The sequence below is a fragment of the Sminthopsis crassicaudata genome, chromosome 2 (assembly GCF_048593235.1).
Source record: "Sminthopsis crassicaudata isolate SCR6 chromosome 2, ASM4859323v1, whole genome shotgun sequence".
Taxonomy (NCBI): domain Eukaryota; kingdom Metazoa; phylum Chordata; class Mammalia; order Dasyuromorphia; family Dasyuridae; genus Sminthopsis; species Sminthopsis crassicaudata.
In genome coordinates, this window is record NC_133618.1 from 185,700,192 (window position 1) to 185,727,592 (window position 27,401).

Genomic DNA, 27,401 nt, shown 5'->3' on the forward strand with positions numbered 1-27,401 from the left:
CCATTTTATTACATGTGTGATCTACCTTTCACATATTTTTTCATACTGTTTATATGTCATCTTCAGTAAGTTTCATCACTTCATGGGTTTTCAGATTTTAAAAATAGAAGGAACTTTAGAGAACATCTAATTCATACATACATTTTATATATGAAGGCAATTAAAATCCAGAGAAGTTGTGTTTTTTCTCAAGATTCATACAAATAAGTATACATAGTAGAATCAGTGTAACAGTTTACACTTGATGTTTTATTTCACTTTACATTTGAATGAACAACTAGATTTATTGTTATTATTGAGAGGGCATTAACAGTTAGTTTAGCTGGTATTCTGCTGACCTTTTTTGGAAATGCAATTTTCATATTAACTGCTTATTGTATTTCATTATGTTGTTATGTTTTATATCCTCATCAAACGGGGCATAACAACTCATATTATTTCCTAGTATCAAAAACACTCAATTTTCAAAATTCACAATTTTTGTTTTCTTGTTTCACTATGTATCATTTTTAAAAGATTAGGTTTTTCTCATCAACTTAAACTATTTTCTCTTTTTTCCCCCATATTCCCTAGGGTAAATTTTATTGATTCTTTCTGGTGAGACTAACCCAAAGAGGAAGAAAGAAGACAAGTTGACAGAAAAAAAAAAAAAAGATTGAATGACAAACCAAGTGTTTAAACCCTTACTGCAAAGAAATTCTACTATCCCCAAGAACTTAATTTATAAATAGCAGGTTAAAAGAGTGCATTGAATCTGCTTACCTCAGAATAGTATCTTTGAAAAGGTTCAACTTCCTTTGTCCTTCTGAGTGAAACAATACCAACTTTAAACTATTTTTGCTGCTTGGATCTAGTGCAGTTCTGGATAGAGTTCTCCTAGAACTTGAACTCAGTCAATTTATAAGCATTTATTAAGCACCTACTGTGTGCCTGGTACTGTGACAAACACTGGGGATTCAAAGGGGGCAAAAGACATCCTTGTCTTCAAGGAGCTCACAATCTAATTAGGGCTATAACAAGCAAAGAAATATACATACACACATATGTGTTTGTTGGTCTGTCATGTCTGACTCTTCATGATCCCATTTGCAGTTTTCTTTGCAGAGATATTGGAGTTGTTTGCCATTTCCTTCGACAGCTCATTTTACAGATGAGGAAACTGAGGCAAACAGCTTTAAGTGACTTGACCAGGATCACCCAGCTAATAAGTATATGATGCTAGATTTAAATTCAAGAAGCGGGCCAGAACTCTATCCATTGAGCAGCCTAGCTGCCCATGATGGAGGGAATGTTTTTACTTCTCCAGTCTAAAAGAATGAAAAAATACTCACTGTGGTATGACCTTCTGAGGGTCTGGGAGAGACTGACCATTGTCTTTGAATACATACTTCAGACAGATGGCACAGGAAAGGGAACACTAGACCTGAGTTCAAATTTGACCTCACACTAGCTGTATGATCTAGAGCAAATCACTTAATCTCCATGTCATTTTTCACAATTGTAAAATGGGGAAAATAGTAGCATCTTCCTCAATGGTCTCTAAAGAGCACAAAGACTGGTACACAGTAGATGTTTACACATGAATCCTTCCTCTCCTTTTTCCTATATTTTTTATTATAGCTTTTTTATTCACAGAATGTATGCATGGGTAATTTTTCAGCACTGGCAATTACAATTTATTCAGCCATTCTCCAATTGATGGGCATCTGCTCAGTTTCATGTTTCTGGCTACTACAAAGAGGGCTGCCACAAACATTCTTGCACATACAGGTGCCTTTCCCTTCTTTAAGATCTCTTTGGGATACAAGCCAAGTAATAACACTGCTGGATCAAAGGACATACACAATCTGATAACTTTTTGAGCAAAGTTCCAAATCCCTCTCCAGAATGGCTGGATGTATTCACAATTCCACCAACAATGTATCAGTGTCCCAGTTTTCCCAAATCCCCTCCAATGTTCCACATTACTTTTCTCTGCCATTCTAGCCAATATGACAGGTGTGTAGTGGTCAGAGTTGTCTTAACTTGCATTTCTCTGATTAATAATGACTTAGAGCATCTTTTCATATAGCTAGAAATAGTTTCAATTTCTTCAGTTGAGAATTGTCTGTTCATATCCTTTGACCATTTATCAAATGGAGAATGGCTTGATTTCTTGTAATTTAGAGTCAATTCTCTATATATTTTGGAAATGAGGTCTTTATCAAAACCTTTGACTGTAAAAATCTTTTCCCAGTTTATTGCTTCCCTTCTAATCTTGTCTGAATTAGTTTTGTTTATACAAAAACTTTTCAATTTAATATAATCAAATTTTTCTATTTTGTGATAAATAATGACCCCTAGTTCTTCTTTGGTCATAAATTCCTTCCTCTTCCACAGGTATGAGAGGTAAACTATCCTACATTCTTCTAATTTATTTATAATCTCATTCTTTATGCCTAGGTCATGAACCCATTTTGGCCTTATGTTGGTGTATGGTGTTAAGTGTGGGTCAATGCCTACTTTCTGCCATAATAATTTCCAATTTTCCCAGCACTTTTTGTCAAACAGTGAGTTCTTATTCCAAAAACTGGGGTCTTTGGGTTTGTGAAACACTAGATTATTAAAGTTATTGACTATTTTTAACCTTTGACTCTAACCTTTTCCATTGATCAATTAGTCTATTTCTTAGCCAATACCAAATGGTTTTGGTAACTGCTGCTTTATAATATAATTTTAGATCTGGTCCAACTAGGCCACATTCATTCGATTTTTTTTTTAATTAGTTCCCTTGAAATCCTTGATCTTTTATTGTTCCATATGAACTTTTTGTTATTTTTTTCTAGGTCATTAAAATATTTTTTGGAGTCTGATTGGTATAGTGCTAAATAAATAGATTAGTTTAGATAACATTGTCATCTTTATTATATTTGCTCCTCTTCCAAGAGCATTAAATATTTTTCCAATTGGTTAGATTTAACTTAATTTGTTTGGAACGTGTTTTGTAGTTTTGCTCATATAGTTTCTGATTTTCCCTTGGCAGATAGATTTCTAAATATTTTATAGTATCAGTAGTTACTTTGAATGGAATTTTTCTTTCTAACTCTAATGTTGGATTTTGCTAGTGATATATAAAAATGCTGATGACTTATGTGGGTTGGTTTTTATCCTGCAACTTTGCTTAAGTCTGGATTATTTCTAATAGCCTTTTAGTTCTGGGGTTCTCTAAGTACACAATCATATCATCAGCAAAGAGTGATAATTTGGTTTCCTCATTACCTACTCTAATTCCAATAATCTATTTCTCAACTCTTATTGCCATAGCTATCATTTCTAATAAAATATTGAATAGTAATGGTGATAGTGAGCTACCTTGTTTCACTCCTGATTTTATTAAGAATGTTTGCAGTTTATCCCTATTACATATGATGCTTACTGATGGTTTTAAATAGATGCTACTGATTATTTTAAGAAAAAGATCATTTATGCCTATGCTCTCAGGTGTTTTTAATAAAAATTGATATTGGATTTTATCAAAGGCTTTTTCCTACATCTATTGAGATGATAGGATGGTTTTTGTTAATTTGGTTTTGATATGGTCAATGTAGTGTTCTGTTTCTCTAAATTTGTAATCGTTCTCTGGGAGCAGATCTCTTGGGGAGCTTCTGGAGGCAGCCTTAGTTTCAGTTCTGTTCCACTAATCACCAAATGCAGCCAAGAATTAAAGTCCAGATCCTATACTGTGTCCTTCAAAATGCTGAATATTGTCCTGGGGTCTGATTAGCTTTAGTAGAGGCCTATCTCTCTACTTGACTCCTGAGAGCACTTGTCCAAATGTCTCCAAGTCCAAAGGTTAGTCCTTCAGCCTCCAGCCTCTCTTCCTCCCCAATGTCTGCAGCCAGCACAAAGGTAGATGTGGGAATGAATCAGACTACTCCTCCTAGAGAATGGGCTTGTGAGTACTCCCTGGGCTTGTGGGAGATCCTTAAAAGTATGCTTTCTTAAATGTGTCAATCACATGGCATTCTAGAAAATACACAGTATTAAGTACCATGCTAAATTAGATAATTATATCCATTCCAGTGACTTAGCACCTTGTAAGAATCCTGACAGGTCAATTATACTAATAGTTTTCCTAATATTGAACCAGCTCTGCATTCCTGGTATTAATCCTTCTTGGTCATGGTGTCTTATCCCGGGGATGATTTTATGTAGTATTTTACTAATATCTTATTTAAGATTTTGTCATCAATATTCATTAGGGGAATGGTCCATAATTTTCTGTCTCTGTTTTCAACCTAGCTGGTTTAGGTATCAGTACCATGTCTGTGGCATAAAAGTAATTTGGTAGGACTCCTTCATTCCATATTTCTTCAAAAACTTTATATAGCATTGTATTTAATTGTTCTCTAAATGTTTGGTAGAATTCACATCCAAATCCACCTGTCCTGGGGATTTTTTTTTAGGAAATTGATTAATAGCTTGTTCTATTTCTTTTTCTGAAATGGGACTATTTAACCAATTTACTTCCTCCTCTGTTAATCTGGGAAGCCTATATTTTTGGAGGTAGTCATCCATTTCACTTAGGTTATCAACTTTATTGGCATAAAGTTGGATAAAGTAACTCCTTATTATTGTTCTAATTTCCTTTTCAGGGGTGGAAAATTTTCCTTTTTTCATTTTTAAGACTAACAATTTGATTATCCTCTTTCCTTTTCCTAATCAGATTTATCTATTTTATTTTTTAAATAAAACCAACTCTTAGTTTTCTTTATTAATTCAATACTTTTTAACTCTCAATAGTATTAATTTCTCCTTTTAATAGTAGAATTTCAATTTTAGTGTTTGATTGGAGGATTTTAATTTGGTCTTTTTCTATCTTTATAATTTGCAAGCCAAATTCATTGATCTTCTCTTTCTCTATTTTATTCCAGTAAGCTTCTAAGGATATAAAATTTCCCCTTATTACCACTTTGGCTGCATTGCACACATTTTGGTATGATGTCTCATTGTTTTCATTATCTTGGGTGAAATTATTAATTGTGTCAATAATTTGCTGTTTCACCCAATCATTCTTTAAGATGAGATTATTTAGTTTCCAAATATTTTCGGTCTATTTACCCCTCACTTTTTGTTGAATGTAGTTTTTATTGCACTGTCATCTGAAAATAAAGCATTTACTATTTCTGCCTTCCTGCAGTTAATTTTGAGGTCTTTATTTCCTGATAATTGGTCAATTTTTGTGTAGGTTCCATGAACTGCTGAGAAGAAAGCATCCTCCTTTCTGTCACCATTTGGTATTCTCCAAAGATCTATCATACCTAATTTTTGTAATATTCTATTTACTAATATTTTTTCTTATTTGTTTTGTGGTTTAATATATATAATCCTGAGAGTGTAAGGTTGAGATGTCCCACTATTATAGTTTTGCTGTCTATTTCTTCTTGCAACTCTTAACTTCTCCTTTAGGAAGTTAGATGCTATACTACTTGGTGTATATATGCTTAGTATTTATATTGTTTAATTGTCTATGCTACCCTTTAGTTTCCTTCCTTATCTCTTTGAATTAGATCAATTGTTACTTTGCTTGATCTACCTTTATTCTGTGTGTATATCCATGCTTTAAATGTATTTCCTGTAAACAACATATTGTAGGGTTCTGACTTTTGATCCAGTATGTTATCTGCCTCAACTTTATGGGGGAGTTCATCCCATTCACATTTATGGTTAAAATTACTAATTCTGTATTTTCTGCCATCTTATTATCCCCAGATTATGTTTTTCTTTTTCCTGCCTCACCCTTACCCCTTTTCCCACTATTAAAATTATGGCCGCCACTTGCCTCATGTAGCTTTCCCTCTTTAGAATCTCTCCCACCCAGTGGGGCAGAGCCAAGATGGCGAAGAAGATGCATGTGTATTTGTAAGGTCCCTTCTTTCCTCAATACCAACTTGTTAAATCAGCCTCAAAAATAACGCTGGACTGATAAAAACCACAAAAATTAAAAGCACAAAAGCACAACTTACCAGCCCAAGAGAATCTGGAATTTCAACAGAAAAGGTCGGTTCCAAGGGGAGGAAAAAAAAAAAAAGAAAAAAAAAAAAAAGATCAGTGCAGACAGCATTGGGTGCTAACACACTGTGCCAAATGGTCTGGGGAGAACTCTGGGATCAGAGAAGCCACTGAGATAGAGGAATTTGGCAAGGCTGATAGCTTTACTCTGCTTATAAAAGAGCAGATTAAAAGAACAATCACACCATTTAAAAATATAAAGTCAGATCCTAGAGCCACTTCAATCTGGAAGTAACCTAACACCAAATTTGGCACTGCAGTGAAGCCACCTTCTGCTGTCCAGGGCTTTTCCTTGGGGCAGTTAAGAACATGAAGAGCAGGGGACACAGCCTGGGGCAGCCTCTAATCCACATAGTTTGGGGCTCAGCCTGAGGCAGTGGAATTCTAGTCACAGTGAAACTCCAACAGCAGCAGAACTACCAGGACAGCAGAACCTCCACGGTAGGGAACATGGTTTCCAGGCAGACACTTCAGTTTGAGTGTAGGGGCTTTTCACGTCAGCTGCTAATATCTATGGCCCCATTGGAGGCTTTGGCTGGGGTTTGTGACTCTTTCACTGTTCAGCCTTAAACCTCAGGGCAGTTGCTAGGCCACATAGCTGAGTTCCTCACAGGGCACTCCTCACAGTGCAGCAGTGCCAACCACCTCTGAGACATTTCCAGGGAGGAAGGAGGGGAACACTCTCCCAGAGCTCTCTCTTTGCCCAGTCACAGGGTTGTTTCATTCTACCCCCCGGCCTTGGAGGAAGCTGTTAAATTTCTTACCCAAGGGCAGACCCCCCCACAGAGTGTTAACAATTAGTAAGAAGCTGAAGAGAACGATTGACACCTTCTTTACAGAGAAAGAGTGGGTATCCAACCCCCAGGAGGCTAACAGCAGAGAGTCTCCAGATAACACCCTAAAGGGAAATGATACCTGCCCTCCAACACATAACTCTCTCCTAATATTATTAAAAAGTTAAGAGAGTTTGAAGAAAAATGGGGAAAGAGAAGCTATGATAGAGAATAACAACATCCTGAAATTAGAGTTGGAAAAAATAAAGAATTCAAAGTAGGTGCAGGAAAACAAAATTTGTGAATTAGAAAAGGTTAAAAAATCACAGGAAAGTAGGATTTCTAAATTGGAAAATAAAAATTCACAAGAAAGTAATATTTATGATTTGAAAAAGAAAAAAACTCACTAAAAATTAGTGAAATGGAAAAAAATTCAACAGAGCAAAATAATTGATTAAAAAACTGAATTGGACATATACAAAAAGAACTAAAAATGTGAATGAAGAAAAAACTCATTAAAAATCAGGAGTGAACAAATAGAAATGAAGGATTTATTGAGATACCAAGAATGAATCAAACAAAACAAAACAAAAAAAAAAAAAAAAAAAAAAAAAAAAGAAAGAAAGAAAGAAAGAAAAGAAAAGCTGGAGAATAATGACAAATATTTACTGGGAAAATCTGTAGACCTAAAAATAGATCTAGGAGAGATAATCTGAGGATCATTGGACTTTCCAAAAATTATGATGAAAAAAAGAGCCTAAATTCTATTTTACAAGAAATCATCAAAGAGAACTGTCCAGAGATAATAGAAACAGAAGGACAAAAAACACTTTCTGAAAAAGACCCTAAAAAAAGAACTCCACAGAACATAGTGGCAAAGTTGCAGAACTACCAATCTAAGCAATAAAATATTGCAAGCAGTTAGGTAAAAACAATTTAAATATCAAGATGCTACAATAAGGGTCACTCAAGATCTGGCTGCCTGCACATTAAAGGATCGCAGGCCCAGAACCAGATATTCCAAAAGGCAAAAGAACAAGGATTTCAAACAAGAATAAACTACCCAGCTAAGTTTAGCATTTTCTTCCATGGAAGAAGATGGTCATTTAATGAAACAGAGGCATTTCATTTTTTTTTTCTAAGGAAAAAACCAGACTAAACAAAAATTTTGATTAATATCCACAAGCAGAAGACAAGCAGAAAAAGGAAAAAAGAACTCTTGAGAACTGTATCTCTGTTGTGGATACACAGAAAGTCCACATGGATAATTTAATTTGATGTAACTTAAAAAAGGGAAATAGTAAAGGGAAGGGGATAGTATCAGATATAGGGAGAGGAGAGATACTATATACTAGGAAAAGGCATGGAAAATCTACCACATGTGAGGGAATTTAGAGAGCAGGAGAAACATTGTGTGAATCTTACTCTCATCAGAATAGGCTCAAAGAGTAAATAATTGATATATTTGTTTTTCAGAGAATTCTCTCCCACCTTCTTATAAGGGGGGAGAGGAAAAGGGAAAAGGAAAAAGGGAATTAGGGAAAGGTACAAGAAAAAGGAAGGAATATGGAAGAAAGGGGAAAAGACTTAAAAGGAGAGGGGAGGCATACTAAAAAGGGAGAGCTGTGTGTCACAAGTAGGGTCCATAAATTAAATACTGCAGAAGGGTTTCAGGGGGGACAGGGGGAAAAAGCATAATCAGGGGATAATATGATGGCAGGAAATAGAGAATTAGTAATTTCAACTGTAAATGTGAATGGGATGAACTCTCCCATTAATCTGAGGCAGATTGCAGACTGGATCAAAAGACAGAACCCTACAATATCTTGTTTACAGGAAACACACTTAAAGCAAGGAGATACACACAGAGTAAATGTAAAAGGGTGGAGCATAATCTGTTATGCTTCAGGTAAAGCCAAAAAAATAGGGGTAGCTATCTTTATCTCAGATCAAGCAAAAGCAGAAGCTGATCTAATTAAAAGAGATAAGGAAGGAAACTATATCCTGCTGAAAGATAGCATAAACAATGAAGCCATATCAATACTAAACAGATATGCACCAAGTGGTATGTCATCTAACTTTCTAAAGGAAAAGTTAAGAGAGTTGCAAGAAGAAATAGATGGTAAAACTATAATAGTGGGAGATCTCAACCGTGCGCTCTCAGATTTAGACAAATCAAACCACAAAACAAATAAGAAAGAAATTTAAAAAGTAAATAGAACATTAGAAAAACTAGGTATGATAGACCACTGGAGAAAACTGAATGGTGACAGAAAGGAATATACTTTCTTCTCAGCAGTTCATGGAGCTTATACAATTAATAATTTCACCCAAGATAATGACAATGATGAGACATCATACCAAAATCTGTAGGATGCAGCTGAAGCGATAATAAGGGGAAATTTTATATCGTTAGAGGCTTATTTGAAGAAAATAGAAAAAAGAGAAGATTATTGAATTTGGCCTGCAAATTAAAAAGCTAGAAAAAGACCAAATTAAATACCCCCAACCAAAAGCTAAACTTAAATTTCTAAAATTAAAAGGAATCAATAATATTGAAAGTTAAAAAAAAAAAAAAGCAAACCAAAAAAAAAAAAAACTATTGAATTAATAAATAAAACTAAGGGTTGATTCTATGAAAAAGACAATAAAATAGATAAACCTTTGTTAAATCTGATCAGAAAAAGGAAACAGGAAAATCAAATTGTTAGTCTTAAAATTGAAAAGGGGGATCTTTCCACCAATGAAGAGGAAATTAGAGAAATAATGAGTTACTTTGCCCAACTTAATGCCAATAAATTTGATAATTTAAGTGCAATGGGTGTCTACCTCCAAAAATATAGGCTTCCTAGATTAACAGAGGAGGAGATAAATTGCTTAAATAGTCCCATTTCAGAAAAAGAAATAGAACAAGCTATTAATCACCTCGCCAGGAAAAAATCCCCAGGACCAGATGGATTTACATGTGAATTCTACCAAAAGTTTAAAGAACAATTAGCCCCAATGTTATATAAACTATTTGAAAAAATAGTAGATGAAGGAGTTCACCAAACTCCTATTATGCCACTGACATGGTACTGATAGCTAAACCAGGTAGGTTGAAAATTAAGAAAGAAAACTATAGAACAATCTCATTAATGAATATTGATGCTAAAATCTTAAATAAGATATTAGTGAAAAGACTTCAGAAAATCATTGCCAGGATAATACACTATGATCAAGTAGGATTTATGCTATCAAAGTAGGGCTGGTTTAATATTAGGAAAACTATTAGTATAATTGACCATATTAATAATCAAATTAATAAAAAATATGACTCTCAATAGATGCAGAAAAAAAACATTTGATTAAATCAACATCCATTCCTTCTAAAAACACTTGAGAGTATAGGAATAAATGGACTATCCCTAAAATAGTCAGTTATGACCATCAGTAAGCATAAAATGTAAAGGAAATAAACTCGAACCTTTCCCAGTAAGATCAGGAGTGAAACAAGGTTGCCCACTCTCACCATTACTATTCAATATTGTATTAGAAATACAAGCCTCAGCAATAAAAGTTGAGAAAGAGATTACAGGAATAAGAGTAGGTAATGAGGAAATCAAACTGTGACTCTTTTCAGGTAATATGTATACTTAGAGAACCCAAGAAATTCTAATAAAAAGTTATTAGAAATAATTCACAATTTCAGCAAAGTTGCTGTGTAAAAAATAAATACACATAAATCCTCAGTATTTTTAGACATCACCAACAAAATGCAACTGCAAAAGATGAAAAGAGAAATTCCATTCCAAACAAATGTCCAGAGTATAAAATATTTGGCAATCCATCTACCAAAGAAAAGTCACGAATTATATGAGCAAAATTACAAAAAAATTTTCCCCCAAAATAAAGTCAGATTTAAATAATTGGAAAGACATTCAGTGCTCTTGGATAGGCCGAGAAAATATAATAAAGATGACAATAGTCCCTAAACTAATCTATTTATTTAGTGCTATACCCATCAGACTCCCAAATAACTATTTTAATGACCTAGAAAAAATAACAACAAAATTAATCTGGAAGAATAAAAGGTCGAGAATTGCAAGGGAACTAATGAAAAAAAGAATCAGATGAAGGTGGTCTAGCTCTACCTGAACTAAGGCTATATTATAAAGCAGCAGTCACCAAAAACCATTTGGTATTGTCTAAGAAATAGACTAGTCAATCAGTGGAACAGATTAGATACACAGGAAAAAATAGGGTACAACTATAGCAATTTAGTGTTTGACAAACCCAAAGATACCAAAATTTGGTGTAAGAATTGATTATTTGAAAATAACTGTTGGGAAAACTGGAAATTTGTATAGCAGAAATTAGATATGGACCCACACTTAACTACCAAAATAAGATCAAAATGGGTCCATGATTTAGACATGAAAAATGAGATCATAAATAGATTAGAGAAACAGAAAATAGTCTACCTCTCAGACCTGTGGAGGAGGAAGGAATTTATGACCAGAAGAGAACTAGAGATCATTATTGAAGATTTTGATTACATCAGAATAAAAAGCTTTTCTACAAACAAAACTAATGCAAATTATATTAGAAGGGAAATAACAAATTTGGAAAATATTTTTTATAGTTAAAGGTTCTGATAAAGGCCTCATTTCCAAAATATATAGAGAACTGACCCTAATTTATAAGAAATCAAACCATTCTCAAATTGATAAATGGTCAAAGGATATGCACAGACAATTTTCAGATGATGAAATTGAAACTATATCATCTCATATGAAAGAGTGTTCCAAATCACTATTGATCAGAGATTTGTAAATTAAGACAACTGGGAGATACAACTACACACCTGTCAGATTGGCTAAGATGACAGGAAGAAATAATGATGAATGTTGGAGGGAATGTGGGAAAACTGGAACACTAGTTCATTGTTGGTGGAGTTGTGAAAGAGTCCAGCCATTCTGGGGAGCAATTTGGAACTATGCCCAAAAAGTTATCAAACTGTGCATACCCTTTGATCCAGCAGTGCTACTACTGGACTTATATTCCAAAGAAATACTAAAGATGAGAAAGGGACCTGTATGTGCCAAAATGTTTGTGGCAGCTCTTTTTGTAGAGGCTAGAAATTGGAAAATGAATGGATGTCCATCAATTGGAGAATGGTTGGATAAATTATGGTATATGAATGTTATGGAATATTATAGCTCTATAAGAAATGACTAGCATGATGAATACAGAGAGGTTTGGAGAGACTTACATGGACTGATGCTGAGTGAAATGAGCAGAGCCAGAAGATCACTATACACTTCAACAACAATATTGTATAAAGATATATTCTGAATGAAGTGGATATCTTCAACATAAAGGAGATCCAACTCACTTCTAGTTTATCAATGATGGACACAAAGAGCTACACCCAGAGAAGGAACACTGGGAATTGAATGTAAACTGTTATCACTACTGTCTTTCTTCCCAGGTTACTTATACCTTTGGAATCCCACTCTTACAGTGCAACAAGAAAATTGGATTTACACACATATATAGTTTCTAGGTTATACTGTAACACATTTAATATGTATGGGATTGCCTGTCATCCAGGGAAGGTAGTAGAGGGAGGGAGGGAGGGAAAAATTTGGAAAAATGAATGCAAGGGATGTTATTAAAAAATTACTCATGGGTGGGCGGAGCCAAGATGGCGGATAAGAAACACACGACTCTGTGAACGTCCTCACTCCCTCACAACCAGTTAGATAAATTAAGTCTCAAAATAAGCCCAGGACTGATAGATACCACAAGGATTGGAAGCACGACTTACCAGCTGAAGAGAATCTGGAGTTTCAATATTAAAGGTCAGTTCCCAGGGGAGGAAGAAGAGAGGCCAGCACAGACGGTGGGGTAGAGGCACACTGTGCTGGTTGCGCTGGGAAGGGCTCTGGGATCAGAGAAGCCACTGAGGTAAAGGAATCTGGCACAGGCAGTTAGCTCTTCTCTGCTAATTTTTAGCAGTTCAGAAGAGAAAGCCAAAATATTTTAAAACTCAGATTAGATTTTCCCCAGACCCTGGAGGTGACTCAGCAGATCTCGGCACCAGGGGGTGTGGCCTCAGCTACCACCTGAGAATAGTTAAGAGATTGACAAGTGGGTGGATATGGCCCAAGGCAACACACACTGCCTAGCTTAGCTGGAGGGAGTGGAACTCAGCTCCAGGAAGTCCCAGAGAAGCAGAACCTTTGAACTAGGGACCGAGGTTTCTGGCAGACACTTCCAGTTTGAGCACAGGGGCTTTTCAAGTCACCTGCTGCAGACATCCACGCCACACCCGGACACATAGGCTGGGCTTTGTGCTGTCTTTACTGTTCAGTCTCAAATCTCAGGGAAGCCGCTAAAACATAGCGCCCTCGGGGCACAGCAGTGCTAGTCACCTCTGAGGCACTTCCAGGGAGGGGGTGGGGAACTCTATCCCAGAGCTCTATCTTAGCTCAGGCGCAGGAGCTGCTGCATCCATCCTGTCTGGGAGGAAGCTGGTAAAGAAGTAAATAAATAATTTCCTACCCCAGGGACAGACCCCAAAAGATTTTTCAAGTATGAGTAAGAAGCCCAGAAAAACCATAGATTCCTTCTACACAGAGAAAGAGCGGGTATCCAACCCCGAGGAAGTTAACAGTAGAGAGACAGCTGATAACAACCTAAAGGGGAACGATTCCTGCCCCCTATCACATAACTCTCTCCTAGAAGAAACTCTTAAAAAATTAAGGGAGATTGAAGAAAAAATGGAGAAAGGAAAGGGAAGCTATGATAGAGAATAAGAACGTCCTGAAATTGGAGTTGGAAAAAATAAAGAAATCAAAGGAGATGCAGGGAAACAAAATTTATGAATTAGAAAAGGTTAAAAAAACACAGGAAAGTAGAATTTCTGAATTGGAAAAGATAAAAAAGTCTCAAGAAAATAGAATTTCTGAATTGGAAAAAGAAAATAATTCTCAAAAAAAATTAGGGAAATGGAAAAAAATTCAATAGAGCAAAATAATTCATTTAAAAACGAAATTGGGCATTTACAAAAAGAACTAAAAACTGTGAAAGGAGAAAATAACTCCTTAAACGTCAGGATGGAACAAATAGAAATGAATGATTAACAGAGAAGCCAAGAATCAGTCAAACAAAACAAAAAAAATGAGAAGCTGGAGAAACAACATCAAATACTTACTGGGAAAATCTATAGACCTGGAAAATAGATCTAAGAGAGATAATCTGAGGATTATTGGACTTCCAGAAAACTATGACCAAAAAAAGAGCCTAGATTCTATTTTACAGGAAATTATCAAAGAGAACTGTCCAGAGATAATAGAAACAGAATAGAAAGTAGATGTGGAAAGAATTCATCGAACTCCTTCTGAAATAGACCCTAAAAAAAGAACACCACGGAATATAGTGGCTAAGCTGCAGAATTACCACACAAAGGAGAAAATCCTGCAAGCAGCTAGAAAAAAACAATTTAAATACCAAGGTGCCACAATAAGGGTCACCCAAGATCTGGCTGCCTCCACATTAAAAGATAGAAGGGCCTGGAACCTGATATTCCGTAAGGCAAAAGATCAAGGACTGCAACCAAGAATGAACTACCCAGCTAAGTTTAGCATCTTTTTCCATGGAAGAAGATGGTCATTCAATGAAACAGAGGAATTCTATATGTTTCTAAGAAAAAAACCAGACTTAAACAAAAAATTTGATCTACATCCACAAGACTGAAGAGAAACATAAAAAGGTACACAGAACCCTTGAGAACTGTAACTCTGTTGTGGGTATATAAAAAGTACACAAGGATAATTTGTCTTTACTGATATAAAAGAAAAAAAAAGGGGGTGTAGTAAAGGGAAGGAGGTCGGTTCAGAAAAAGGGGAAGGAATGATAAAAAGAGGGAAACTACGTCCTAGGAAGAGTTATAGAAAATACACCATATCTGAGGGAACTTAGTGAGGGGGAGAATCATTGTGTGAATCTTACTCTCATCAGGAGAGGCTCAAAGAGTAAATAATTAACATATTTGTTTTTCAGAGAATTTTCTCTCACCTCATTAAAAGGGGGGAGAGGAAAAGGGAAAAGGAAAAGGAGAATAAGTGAAGGGACTTGGAGGGAGGGCGGAGGGATCCTAAAAAAAAAAAAAAAAAGAGGGAGTGTTGCGCGTCACAAGGGGGGTCTGTAAATTAAATATCGGGGAGGGGGATCAGGGGGGTCAAGGGAAAAAAGCATAATCTGGGGATAATACGATGGCAGGAAATACAGAATTAGTAATTGTAACTGTAAATGTAAATGGGATGAACGATCTCATCAAACGGAGACGGATAGCAGATTGGATTAAAAGGCAGAACCCTACAATATGTTGTCTACAGGAAACACACTTAAAGCAGGGAGATACATACAGAGTAAAGGTAAAACGTTGGAACAGAGCCTATTATGCTTTAGGTAAAGCCAGAAAAGCAGGGGTAGCTATCCTTATCTCAGATCAAGCAAAAGCAGAAGTAGATCTCATTAAAAAAGATAAGGAAGGAAACTATATCCTGCTGAAAGGTAACATAAATAATGAAGCCATATCAATACTAAACATATATGCACCAAGTGGTATAGCATCTAACTTTCTAAAGGAAAAGTTAAGAGAACTGCAAGAAGAAATAGACAGTAAAACTATAATAGTGGGAGATCTCAACCTTGCACTCTCAGATTTAGACAAATCAAACCACAAAACAAATAAGAAAGAAATTTAAAAAGTAAATAGAACATTAGAAGAACTAGGTATGATAGACCTTTGGAGAAAACTGAATGGCAATAGAAAGGAATATACTTTCTTCTCAGCAATTCATGGATCCTATACAAAAATAGACCATATAGTAGGACATAAAGATCTCAAAATTAAATGTAGGAAGGCAGAAATAATAAATGCCTTCTTCTCAGATCACAATGCAATAAAAGCTACATTCAGTAAAAAGTTAGGGGTAAATAGACCAAAAAGTAATTGGAAACTGAATAATCTCATCTTAAAGAATGACTGGGTGAAAGAGCAAATTATAGAAAAAATTAACAATTTCACCCAAGATAATGACAATGATGAGACATCATATCAAAATCTTTGGGATGCAGCTAAAGCAGTAATAAGGGGAAATTTTATATCTTTAGAGGCTTATTTGAAGAAAATAGAGAAAGAGAAGATTAACGAATTGGGCTTACAACTTAAAAGGCTAGAAAAAGACCAAATTATAAATCCTCAACCAAAAATTAAACTTGAAATACAAAAATTAAAAGGAGAAATCAATAATATTGAAAGTAAAAAAACTATTGAATTAATAAATAAAACCAAGAGTTGGTTTTATGAAAAAGCCAATAAAATAAACCTTTGGTAAATTTGATCAAAAAAAAGAAAGAGGAAAATCAAATTGATAGTCTTACAAATGAAAAGGGGGATCTTTCCACAAATGAAGAGGAAATTAGAGAAATAATAAGGAGTTACTTTGCCCAACTTTATGCCAATAAATTTGATAACTTAAGTGAAATGGATGACTTCCTCCAAAAATATAGGCTCCCTAGATTAATAGAGGAGGAGATAAATTGCTTAAATAGTCCCATTTCAGAAAAAGAAATAGAACAAGCTATTAATCAACTCCCCAGGAAAAAATCCCCAGGGCCAGATGGATTCACATGTGAATTCTACCAAACATTAAAAGAACAATTAGCCCCAATGTTATATAAATTATTTGAAAAAATAGGGGATGAAGGAGTCCTACCAAACTCCTTTTATGACACAGACATGGTACTGATACCTAAACCAGGTAGATCGAAAACTGAGAAAGAAAATTATAGACCAATCTCCTTAATGAATATTGATGCTAAAATCTTAAATAAGATATTAGCAAAAAGACTTCAGAAAATCATCTCCAGGATAATACACTATGATCAAGTAGGATTTATTCCAGGAATGCAGGACTGGTTTAATATTAGGAAAACTATTAATATAATTGACCATATTAATAATCAAATTAATAAGAACCATATGATCATCTCAATAGATGCAGAAAAATCATTTGACAAAATCCAACATCCATTCCTACTAAAAACTCTTGAGAGTATAGGAATAAATGGACTATTCCTTAGAATAATCAGGAGCATATATTTAAGACCTTCAGTAAGCATAATTTGCAATAGAAATAAACTGCAACCTTTCCCAGTAAGATCAGGAGTGAAACAAGGTTGCCCACTATCACCATTACTATTCAATATAGTACTAGAAACGCTAGCCTCGGCAATAAGAGCCGAGAAAGAGATTCAAGGAATTAGAGTAGGAAATGAGGAAATTAAACTATCACTTTTTGCAGATGACATGATGGTATACTTAGAGAACCCCAAAGACTCTGCTAAAAAGCTACTAGAAATAATTCAAAATTTCAGCAAAGTGGCAGGATACAAAATAAATCCACATAAATCCTCGGCATTTTTATATATCACTAACAAAATGCAACAGCAAGAGATACAAAGAGAAACTCCATTCCAAACAAATGTTGAGAGTATAAAGTATTTGGGAATCCATCTACCAAAGAAAAGTCAGGAACTATATGAGAAAAATTACAAAACACTTGCCACAAAAATAAAATCAGATTTAAATAATTGGAAAGACATTCAGTGCTCTTGGATAGGCCGAGCGAATATAATAAAGATGACAATACTCCCCAAACTAATCTATTTATTTAGTGCTATACCAATCAGACTCCCAAGAAACTATTTCAATGACCTAGAAAAAATAACAACAAAATTCATATGGAAGAATAAAAGGTCGAGAATTGCAAGGGAACTAATGAAAAAAAACTCAGAGGAAGGTGGTCTAAGTGTACCTGATCTAAAGCTATATTATATAGCAGCAGTCACCAAAACCATTTGGTATTGGCTAAGAAATAGACCGGTAGATCAGTGGAACAGATTAGATACAAAGGACAAAAAAGGGTACATCTATAGCAACCTAATCTTTGATAAACCCAAAGATACCAACATTAGGGAAAAAATTCATTATTCGGAAAAAACTGTTGGGAAAACTGGAAATTAGTATGGCAGAAATTAGATATGGATCCACACTTAACACCATATACCAAGATAAGATCAAAATGGGTCCATGATTTAGGCATAAAGAGGGAGATAATAAATGGATTAGAGGAACAGAGGATAATCTACCTCTCAGACTTGTGGAGGAGGAAGGAATTTATGACCAGAGGAGAACTAGAGATCATTATTGATCACAAAATAGAAGATTTTGATTACATCAAACTAAAAAGTTTCTGTACAAATAATACTAATGCAAACAAGATTAGAAGGGAAGTAACAAATTGGGAAAATATTTTTAAAAACAAAGGTTCTGACAAAGGTCTCATTTCCAAAATATATAGAGAACTGATCCTAATTTATAAGAAACCGAACCATTCTCCAATTGATAAATGGTCAAAGGATATGAACAGACAATTCTCAGAGGAAGAAATTGAAACTATATCCACTCACATGAAAGAGTGTTCCAAATCACTACTGATCAGAGAAATGTAAATTAAGACTACTCTGAGATACCTCTACACACCTGTCAGATTGGCTAAGATGACAGGAACAAATAACGATGAATGTTGGAGGGGCTGTGGGAAAACTGGGACACTGATATATTGCTGGTGGAGTTGCGAAAGAATCCAGCCATTCTGGAGAACAATCTGGAATTATGCCCCAAAAGTTATCAAACTGTGGATACCCTTTGACCCAGCAGCGCTACTACTGGGATTATATCCCAAAGAAATACTAAATAGCAGAAAGAGACATATATGTGCCAAAATGTTTGTGGCAGCTCTTTTTGTTGTAGCTAGAAACTGGAAGATGAATGGATGTCCATCTGTTGGAGAATGGTTGGGTAATTTGTGGTATATGAAGGTTATGGAATATTATTGCTCTGTAAGAAATGACCAGCAGGAGGAATCAGAGAGGCCTGGAGAGACTTAAATCAACTGATGCTGAGTGAAATGAGCAGAACCAGAAGATCACTGTACACTTCAACAACAATACTGTATGAGGATGTATTCTGATGGAAGTGGAAATCTTCAACATAAAGAAGAGCCAACTCATTTCCAGTTCATCAATGATGGACAGAAATAACTACACTCAGAGAAGTAACACTGGGAAGTGAATGTAAATTGTTAGCACTAATATCTGTCTGCCCAGGTTGCATGTACCTTCGGATTCTAATGTTTATTGTGCAACAAGAAAATGATATTCACACACATTTATTGTACCTAGACTATATTGTAACACATGTAAAATGTATGGGATTGCCTGTCATCGGGGGGAGGGAATAGAGGGAGGGGGGGATAATTTGGAAAAATGAATACAAGGGATAAAAAAAAAATTACTCATGCATATGTACTGTCAAAATAAATTTATAATTATAAAATTAAAAAAAAAAATGTAGAGTCCCTTCCACTCTCACAAAGTTGTCAAACTGTGCATACCCTTTGATCCAGCAGTGTTCCTACTGGGTTTATATCCGGAAAAAAAAAAAAAAAAAAAAAAAAAAAAAACTTTTAAATATGGGAAAGGGACCTCTATGTTCCAAGAAATATTTGTGGCAGCCCTCTTTGTAGTGGCCAGAAACTGGAAACTGAGTGGATGCCCATCAATTGAAGAATGGCTGAATACATTATGGTATATGAATATTATGGAATATTATTTTTCTGTAAGAAATTCCAAGTAGAATAATTTCAGAAAGGCCTGGAGAGACTTACATGAAGTGATGGTGAGTGATATCAGCAGGACCAGATACAATACAATACTATATGGTTATCAATTCTGACGGACGTGGCCCTGTTCAACAATGAAATGAACCAAATCAGTTCCAATAGAACAGTAATGAACTGAACCAGCTACACTCAGGGAAAGAACTCTGGGAGATGACTATGAATCACTACATAGAATACACAATCCCTCTATTTTTGTGTGCCTGCATTTTTAATTTCCTTCACTGGCTAGTTGTCCACTATTTCAAAGTCTGATTATCTTTGTACAGCACAACAACTGTTTGGTCACATATACACATATTGTATTTAAGTTATACTTTAACATATTTAAAATGTATTGGTCGACCTGCCATCTGGGGGATGGTGTGGGGAGAAGTAGGGGAAAAATTTGAACAAAATGTTTTGCAATTGTCAATGTTGAAAAATTACATAAGCATATATCTTGTAAATAAAAAGCTTAAAAAAACCCCTTTTAGCCCCTTTGAATATTTTCTGCTTTCTTGTACATTTCCCTGGTGACTCTTTTTATTTTCCCTTTTTCTTTTGCCACTTTTTAATGAAGTGAGAGATGTTTCTCTGTAAACCAAATATGTTAATCATTTTTTCTTTGAGCCAACTCTGTAAGATTCTCACAATTTTCCTCCTCCTCTATAAATTTCCTCAGATATGTTTCCTTTGCCTCTTTGTGGGATATATTTCCCTCCTTTTCATGCCCCCCTTTTTTGATACTATCCCCTTTCCATTTCTGCTTTCCTTTTTTTATGTTATATCACTAAAAATCAAATTATATATGTACTTTTTATGTATATGTATAACAGAAATACAGTTCTCAAAAGTTCTTTTTACCTTTTTTTCCTGCTTCTCTTGAGTCCTATGGTTGGAGATCAATTTTTTTGCTTAGTTCTGATTTTTTTCTTAGAAACAAATGGGATTCATCTTTTTCATTAAATGTCTATCTTCTTCCATGGAAGAAAATGCTCAGCTTAGCTTGGTAATTTATTCTTGGTTGCATTCCAAGTTCTTTTGCCTTTTGGAATATCAGATTCCAGGCCTTTGAACTTTTAATTTGGAAGCAGCTAGATCTTGATTGATTGTCATTGTAGCTCCTCAGTATTTGAAAATTTTTTTTGTTTGGTTTGGTTTGGTTTGGTTTGGTTTGGTTTGGTTTTTTTCCTGGCTGCTTGTAATATTTTTCCTTAGTCTGATAATTCTGAAATTTAGCCACAACATTCCTTGGAGTTTTTGTTTTAGGGTATTTTTCAGAAGGTGTTTGATGAATTCTTTCAATATTTGTTTTATATTCTGATTCTATTACATCTGGGAAGTTCTCTTTGAAGATACTATCGAAGCTCTTTTTTTTTATCATAGTTTTCAGGAAGTCCAACAATCCTCAGATTTTTTCTCTTAGATCTATATTCCAGGTCTACTGTTTTTTTTTTTTTTTCCCCAGTAGATATTTATCTTTTTTTTTCTAATTTTTCATTTTTTTTTGGTTTTGCTTCACTGATTCTTGATGTTGCAATGAATCATTCATTTCTATTTCTTCACTTCTGATTTTTAATGAGTTATTTTCTTCATTAGCTTTTGTTACTTCTTTTTGTATATGTCAAATTGTGTTTTTAAATGAGTTGTTTTGCTCTATAGAATGTTTTTTTTTTCCATTTCAATAATTTTTTAATGAGTTATTTTCTTTTTCCAATTTAAAAATCCTACTTTCTTGGGATTTCTTTATCTATTCCAATTCACAAATCCTACTTTCTTGGGAGTTTTTTATCTTTTACAATTCACAAATCCTACTTTACTGGAAATTCTTTACCTTTTCCAATTCACAAATTCTGTTTCCCTGCACTTCCTGGAAGTTTTTTAACTTTTCAAATTTACATTGCAGGAAGTTGTTACTTTCTTGCATAGCTTCTCTTTCCTTTCCCCATTTTTCTTCTAGCTGTCTTTTAAGATTCATTTTATAGTTTCTTCTAGGAGAGCCTAGTGTGATGGGGGCCAGTTTATATCCCCTTTGTGGTTTTGTCTGGAGAGTATCTGCTAGTAGTATCATTGGGCTTGAAAACCTGCTCTCTTTCTGTATAGAAGCTACAGATAGTCCCTTTGGCTTTTGTACTCATTTTTAAAGCTTTTAAGGTCTGTCTTCAGGACAAAGAGGTTACTAGCTTCCTCTGCAGAGTAGAAATAGATATATGGACATTAGCTGTTCTACAAATGGAATTCAAAGAGTGGCCCAGATGCGTGAGTGCTCTGGGAAAAGCTTCAAACCAGAAGTGATTCAGGCCTGGGTACCATGGGACAAACTGGAAAAGTGCCCTGTGGAAGAGCCCTGCAGTTGTTTAGTGACTGCTCTGGAGCTAGAGCCTGAGCAGTGAAAGTGTCACTATCCCAGGCAGAAGCCTGCTGTTGATATTAACAGCTACCATGCAAATAGCCCCACATAGCACTGAAAGTGTCTCTGCCTTGGGGTGCATAGTCATGGTGCAGAAATTCTATTGCTCCAGGCAGAGCTCCCCACTGTTCAGATTAGAGAATGATCCAGGCTGCACCCCCTTGCTGTGCAGATTGTGACTTCCCCAGGTCTCCCCATGCTGCAGAATGAGACTGCACAGCTATGATGTAGTCTGTGCAAAGTCACTCACTTTTGGTTTTGTGTGGGTATAGCCAAATCCTGTTAGGTTCTGGCGGTTTTTTTGAGTACACTCTACCTTTGGCTTTAATTTCTCTGCTGGTATACTTACTGCTTTGTAAGCAACACAGAACAACCAACCTGTGTCAGAGTCTACCCTGTACATTTCCTGATTCTGCTTATTTCACTCACCAACATTTCATGTAAATCTTTCCTATTTCTTTTTTTCTAAAATCAGCTTATTTATCATTTTTATAGAACAATTATATTTCAATATCTTCATATATCATAACTTATTCAGCCATTCCAAAATTAATGGGCTTCGTTTGCTAGTCTCCCCTATTTCCCTGCTTGCTCCAGTCTGCTCCTGCCATGAAGGACAAACCTTTTCTGGCTATCTTCATGATTATCTTCAGCTGGTAAGTTGTTGTACTTCCATTCTTTGTGAATTTTACCAATCAAGAACTATTTTTGAGGCTGATTTTAATCAGTAGTAATGCAGGTATGAGAGAAGCTTAGAAAGTTGTGTGTGCCTCCTCCAACATCTTGGTTCTGCAAGTTAAACTATTTTCAATTTGGCATTTATTTTAATTTTTACACATAAAGAAGTTTACATTTTCATTCTTGTACATGCACATATTCATACATAGAAATATATGTCTAGGTATAGATATATGTCTACATATATTTATACATTTATGCCACATACATAGACAATAAATTCATGCATATATGCATACATACATACATATCTACATATATACTTGCACATTCAGACCAGACTCAGATTTTTGGCTTCCTAGCTGTAAATATGTGAGTATTTGAATGAGGAGTGTGGGGTATTATTATATTATAGGTAAGGTCCCTGAGAGTTTTTGTGACTTTTTTTTCCTTAACCCAGAAAAAGATGAAGCAATCAAGGGCTCAATGAGAAATGAAGAACTAAAAGGTGTAGAGACAGCAAGGGGAAGAACAGAAATGATCACTATAATACCAAACAGTAGCCTATTTAGAAACATGTCAGGAATAACAGCAATTTCATTGCAATCTCTACTTCTCCTTTGCATTTTATTTCCATAGCCAATGATAATAATTATAAAATTTACATTTCTAAATTTACTAAATGGATTTTTGTAATTTGAGACTTTTTTATAATTCTATATATGAATGTATACATGTACACCCCCTCTCCTAGATGGCAAGCAATTCAATATATGTTAAACATTTTAAAATATATGTTAAATCCAATATGTATAAACATATTTATACAATTCTCTTGCTGCACAAGATAAATCAGATAAAAAAAAAAAGTAAATCAGTAGAAAAAAATGCAGTTGAACAACCACAAAAAGAGTGAGCATGTTATGCTGTGATGCACATTCCGTTCCAACGGTTCTCTTTCTCTGAGTGTAGATGGCTGTCTTCATCACAAGGTCATTGTAACCGTCATCAATCATCTCATTGTTGGAAAGAGAGTTGATCATCACATAATGCTGATGTTTTCATGTACAATGATCTCCTGGTTCTGCTCATTTCATTCTATTCATTTGCATCAGTTCATGTGAGTATCTTCAAGCCTTTCTAAAATCATCTTCCTGGTCATTTCTTATAGAACAATAATATTTTTGGAATTGATTCTTAAACTTTTTAATGAATTTGTCTCAGTTCCCTATATATTTGAGAAAAAATACCTTTATCAGAGAGACTAGCTGTATTTTTTCCTTTTATTTTCCTGCTTATCTTCTAATTGTAGCTATATTCACTTTGTGTAAAAACAAAAGTTTTTCTTTGCATGTAATCAAAATTATTCATTTTATTTCCTGTGCTTAGCCAATCTCTTCTTTATTTATAAATGCTTACACTATTCATAGATCTCACAGGTAAATGTTTCTATACTCCCCTAATTTATTTATCATATCAACATTTTTGTCAGAGTCATTTATCCACTTTAACCATTTTTGGCTTTCACATGATATCTAGGTCATTTGCTACTGTCTAATGTATATTTAATCTATTTCATTTATCTACCAAATTATTTTTTAGCCATCCTGCTTTTAATATAGTTTGAACTCTCATATTATCTGAATTTCTTATTTTTCCCATTTATTCTCTTGAAATGCTTGAATTTTATTCTTCCAGATGAATTTCATTATTTTTCTACTTTAAAGTAATTATTTGATGTTAATTGATATGACACTGAAATGTTGTTGTTGCTGTGTACAATGTTCTCTTGGTTCTATTTACTTTATTTTGCATCCATTCATGTAAACACTTTTATAAAATCACCCGGCTGATTATTTCTTATACAAAAATAGGATTCTGTAATATTTATATACCATAAGTTACATGGTATATAAGCCATTCTGCAATGTCCACTCAGGTTTGAGTTTCCTTGACACTACAAAATGGGTTGCTATAAACATGTTTGCACATACGTGTCCCTTGCTCTTTTTTATAATCTCTTTGAGATACAGGCCTTCTATAAACACTGCGGTATTAAAGGGTGTGCACTGATTGATAGCCCTTTGAGAACAATTTCATATTGTTTTCTAGAATGGATCAATTCATATCTCCACCTACAATATATTACTGTTCCACATTTACTACATCCTCTCCAATGAAATACATATATCTTTATAAATCATATTGGGAGAGAAAAATCAGAATAAAAGGGAAAAACATGAAAGTGAGAAAAAACAGGGAAAAATGAACATAGGCTATATTGATTAATATTCGATCTCCATAGTTCTCTGTCAGGATGAAAATGGAGTTTTCTATCCAAAGTTTATTGGAATTTCCTTCAATCACTCACTTGCTGAAAAGAACCAAGTCTTTTATAGTTGATTATCACATACTCTTCCTTCTAATATAAACAATGTATTCCTGATTCTGCTTATTTCACTCACCAACATTTCATGTAAATCTTTCCTGTTTTTTTTTCTAAAATCAGCTTATTTATCATTTTTATAGAATAATTATATTTCAATATCTTCATATATCATAACTTATTCAGCCATTCCAAAATTAATGGGCATCTACTCATTTTTTAAATCTTTACCAATTCAAAGAGAGTGGATACAAACATTTTTGGACTTGTAGGTCCTTCCCCCTCTTTTATAATATCCTTGGGATACAAACCCAATAATGGCACAGCTGGGTCAGAGAGTATGCCCAGTTTTATAGCCCTTTGGGCATAGTTCTATATTGCTCTGCATAATGGTTGGATCACTTCACAACTCCACTAAGACTATATTAGTGTTCCAGTTTTCCTACATTAACTCATTTATCATTAACTTTTCTTGTCATCTTAGCCAGTTTAAGAAGTGTGAGATAGTATCTCAGAGTTGTTTTAATTTTCATTTCTCTAATTAATAGTGATTTAGATATTTTTTAAATGTGAATATGGTTTTAATTTTATCATCTGAACAATATATATATTAATATTATTTGATCATTTATCATTTGGGGAATGACTTGTCTTCTTATAAATTTTACATATTTATTTATATATTTTAGAAATAAGGCCTTTATTCGCCACTGTGGTTGTAAATTTTTTCCGAGCTTTCTACCTCTATTTTAATCTTATTTGCGATGGTTTTTTTTGTGCAAACCCTTTTTAATTTAATGTCATCAAAATTGTCCCATTTGTATTTCATAATATTCTCCAGTTCTTCTTTTGTCATATTTCCTTCTCCAAAGATCTGATAAGTAAACTATCACTTGCTCTCCTAATTTGCTTATCTTGTTACATTTTTATGCCCAAAGCGTGTACCCATGTTGACCTTATTTTGTTATGATGTGTGAAATGTTACTCTAAGCCACTCTGGTCTTCCTGGTAGAAATTTCATATGATCACAGTGTATGATCTTTGTAATATAATGCTTTAATCTTCTTACTAATGTTTAATTTAAAAATTTTGAGTCAGCATTCATAAGGGAAATAAGTCTATAATTTTATTTCTCTGCTTTGCTCACCTTTGTTTAGATAAAAATAATATAGTGTGAGTGAAGAATATGGTAGAATTATTGATTTACGTACTTTAAATGTAATTTTATAGTAATTAGATTTCTTTTGGGGACAGCTAGGTGGTGCAGTGGATAGAGCACCAGCCTAAATTCAGGAGGGCCCTAGTTCAAATCTGGTCTCAGACAATTAACACTTTCTAGCTGTGTGACTCTGGGTAAGTCACTTAATCCCAGCATCAAAAAAAAAAAAAAAAAAAAAAAAAGATTTCTTTCCTTTTAATGTTAAGTAGAATTTATCTGTAAAGACAATTAGGCTCTTGTGTCTTTTTTTTTTTTTTCTTAAGAAGCTCATTTATGGCTTGGTCTATTTATTTTTTTCTAAAACAGATTTCTAAAAATTCTATTTCTTCTGTTAATATTATCAATTTCACTTATAGGCTATTAGTTTTAAAGGCACAAAACTGAGCAAAATTGACACTAATGATTGTTTACTTTTATCTTCATTGTTTGTGGCTATATCCTCTTCATTTTTGAAACTCATAATTTTATATTCTTCTTTAAATCAGATTGTCAGTGATTAATATTTTTTTTCATATTAGAAAACTCTTTTTCTGTCAAACTTATTAATCTCTATTTAGTTTCAGAATTTCCAATTTGGCCTTTAATTGCAGATTTTTAAATCATTATTTTTCTATTGTCCAATTCATTAATCTGCTCTTTCTGTTTTTTACTGATACATGGATTTAGAGATAATGAATTTCCCCCTAAATACTGCTTTGACTGTATGCCACACATTTGGTATAAAATCTCACTGATGTCATTCTGTTTTATAAAATTATTGATTATATTTAATGATTTTTTCTTTGACATATTTGGTCTTTTAAATTAGATTATTTATATTACAATTAATTTTTAATCTGTTTCCATTAACTTCATTGCATTATAGTATGAAAAGGACTTATTTAATATTTTTTGGCATTTTGTGAGCTTTGTTGCCCTACTATGCATATAATTATAATAATTTGTTTACATAGGTACCCTATATTTCTAAAATATATATATTTCATAAATAAAGTCCAATGCAAATAAAAATGTATTTATTATTTTGATAACAAGACTTGATATCTCCAGTATGAAATATACTCAAATAAAATACTTTAATGTCTTAAAGTATAAAATATTTTTA